The sequence below is a fragment of the Brassica oleracea genome, chromosome C5 (assembly GCF_000695525.1).
Source record: "Brassica oleracea var. oleracea cultivar TO1000 chromosome C5, BOL, whole genome shotgun sequence".
Classification (NCBI taxonomy): Eukaryota; Viridiplantae; Streptophyta; class Magnoliopsida; order Brassicales; family Brassicaceae; genus Brassica; species Brassica oleracea.
The window spans coordinates 37,495,376-37,498,738 of NC_027752.1; the positions used below are offsets into that span (position 1 = coordinate 37,495,376).

The 3,363-nt window shown below is 39.5% G+C and overlaps 2 pseudogenes; both read right to left on the reverse strand.

The window, feature by feature from the left end:
- LOC106292228 overlaps nt 1–23 on the reverse strand; it is a 7,671-nt pseudogene extending 7,648 nt beyond the window's left edge.
- Nucleotides 24–1,626: 1,603 nt separating this feature from the next.
- Nucleotides 1,627–3,363, reverse strand: part of LOC106292230 — an 8,658-nt pseudogene continuing 6,921 nt past the window's right edge.

The window sequence follows — 3,363 nt, forward strand, 5'->3', positions numbered from 1 at the left end:
GGTTGTCGGTGAACTAACCCCATGAATTCGGTTATACCTCGTTGGTATTCTTCTGTAAGCAATCTCGTGTTCGGATCCAAATGAGGTCGATCGATCCAAGAACGAAAATAATTTGAAGAAGACATGTTTTTTATGAATCAAATTCGTGTGTAAAGAGAGTAAGAGGGAGGATGAAGATATGGAGTGAATGAAGAGGAAGAGGGGTGCTTGTATTTATAGTTGAAATCCTGCCGACAGATCGAGGAAATTCCGACGGAATTCCGACGGAAACGGCTAGTTCGTCGGAATTTCCTCGGAATTTTTAAAATCCCCCAACGGCTCTCTAACGGCTATAATATATCCTCGGAATTCCTCGGTTTTTTCTGAGGAATACATTTTTCCTCGGTAATCCATAAGAATATTCCGACGGATTAATATTTCCTCGGAATTCCGTCGGTATATTCCGAGGAAACCAAATTTTGTGTTTCCTCGGAATATCCTCGGAAATTCCTCGGGATATTCCGAGGATTTCATTTTCCGTCGGAATGTCCGTCAGAATACCGCTGTTTTCTTGTAGTGATGTACCTTATGAGAAAGCCAAACCTCAGAGAGAAAAAAAAAGAGAAAGAGGTTTCTTTGGTGTTTGTTACTGCTTGGTGTTGAAGTACATCCTGAAGCATTGTCTGATGGAGTCCGATGTGGACTTAGTTTGGTGGCGTTGGAGTTGACGCTTTGTGTGGTGGAGTTAGCCATAGTGTGGAGCTCGTGGTGAGCTGGTGCATTGTAGATGACATGCTTATGGTGTCACTAGTGTGTGTTGGGTGCTGACGTACTTGGTGAAGTATCTTCAGAGAAATTGAAGCCTAGACTCAGAGGGAGTTTAGCACATGCGGTTTCATTATGATGGTCTATGAAGATTACAATTGTAGAAAACAGTGAGCTTCGGTACACTGGATGGTGATCTATGCATGTGTGTTTGATTTCTATTTTTCATAGAGTATTTACTTAGAAAATAATGGTAGGCGCAAGTATGTGTTGTACCATATATCAATTGTAGGTTGATTCTTGTTCTAAATCAATGAAATATGGATAAAATCCCGGAAATGTAAGAAACGGACCTTGTTAACTAATTTTATGTGTTCTTACTTTCTGCATTAATTTCGAGCCTCATCTGCACTAACACATCAGCCTCTAAGTAAAAGACGTGTGCACTTCCTCTCCGGAACCTGGGCTAGAAACTTAGGGTGTTGGTGTTTCCGGCTGAAGATAAGTCGTCGAATATATAATTTATGGTACACCATCATGAACCAGCGGTTCAACCAAGACTAGTTTACATCAAGAATTCTTTAATCGAATTAACTTCGTTAACCAGATGCACTTTCCCGGTTTGGAACAAGATTACCAGATTCTTTCTCACACTTGGACTTCATAGTATCGTTTGTATGTAAACTATTTTTTTACCAAATTTATGTGTCGATTCCTAGATTGTGATTGATAGAGAACTCAATATCATTTGGTGAATTGTGGCGTTGCGCCTTAATTATGCTTCTGAAAGAGAACAGACTACAGACAAGGTATTTAAAGATCAAAACCGAAACATTAATTAAAGATAGGTCACAAAAAAGATTAACCCAAAACGTTCAACACCTAAAAATCTTTTGGCCTTTTTCTTAGTCGTCGTGTCATTATTACTCGACCCTGTTGGATTCGAACCAAGCTTGCAACATAATTGTAAATAAGTGGTCTCAAAAACAGTAATCTAGTTTCTCCTACGGTTATTTTCATGAACCGGTTGTCCTCTCCAACAATGTATACCATGTCCCTATTCATGCTGCGCCTATATTCCAGATCGCATAACACGGCCGCTTTCTTCTTCTCGTCCATAAGAAAGTCGTCCCACTTGAAAAACGCTTTTGAGGATTATTCTCATCTTGTTCCACTGACAAAAACTTGCTCCACGACAAATCTTTTGTCTGACCAATATTATCATCTGTCGTCATCCATATCTCAATGTTTTTTAGTGGACGGGAAATGTTGCTATATAATACAGACAGCCCTTCTTCTCTAACAACTGAGAGAGCTCTAGGAACACAATCCTCACCAAAATCGGAAAAGGAATAGACATCCACTTAAACCTCTCTGCAGAAAAATCGAAACTAAGTAAGCGATCTTCTTCATATTTTTTATCGGCAATCCAATAAAGTATTCCCCTTCAAAGACACTCCCGTTGATATTATGGTTCCTTTTTTGAAAATGAGATCATCAAGATCCCTCCACCAATGAGACCCAAAATCATAGTTGCTACATTTAATAACTCGATGTTTTAGGGCAAGCTTATCCCAGCTGTACCTTGTTTGATCGGGAAAAGGTACTAAACGGCGAGACGTTTGGTTTTAAATGTGGGTTAAGCAAATATGTCTTATAGATGGTCGGAAAAGCGTTTAGTCGGTTACAAGGAAAGGAGATGCGTAAGAGAAAGGATACAATACGGCAAGAGAATAAAGGTAAAACCTTAATCTAGCCGCCGGTATGGGTGGGTGATTTCGGATCCTCTTTACGTCAGCACCCTCCTCTCCTTATATAGCTGACCTGGTGCTCCTTAGTGACCTAGCTCGCGTCGTCTTCGTGGGCTTTTAACTCGTTGGGCCGAGAAGTCCATGTTGCTTCGAGGAGCCGCCGACACTAGTAGAAAACTTCGAAATACACACGTTTTTGACACAGTAGGATCGTGACTTATTTTGTGTTAGTCACGACAAAGTCACATTTAGTCACGAAATAGGACAACGTGACAATCTGTGTCTTTTTCATGGCAAAATAGACACGAATCGGTCACATATGTTTTCGTGACTAAACGTAGTCACGATTTGTCACAAACTATTCGTGACTAAAATGTCACGTTTTTGAAACCGTGTATAAACCGTGGCTTTAAGAGTCACGAAATGACACTAGATAAACCGTGACCAAGACAATGTCTAATCAAATAATCGTAAACTTTAGCCTCACTTTATTTCGTGATTAAAGTGAGACTTTTCCAACAAGAAAATGTCATAGACTTTACATCAAAGTCAGAAAACGGGACTGTTTTGGCTGGGAATATATTCGAATTTGGTTGGTCACAGTAGCCATCGTGACAAAAACATGTCATATCTAGTCACTGTTTCATTATTGTGACAATTTCCGTGACTAAAACAACACAAAACAAACACTTTCGTGGAAATGAAGAACACAATATCAAACAAAGAAAACCTCTCCTCTCAATATTTTTTTGTGTTCTTGACAAATTAGTGAACGTCTTTTCTCAACTCTTTCTTGTGTATTCCATAATTTCAATGTCTCATTTCTTTTAATCAAGAGAGTGGATGGATCGACATTTGGATCCAATCC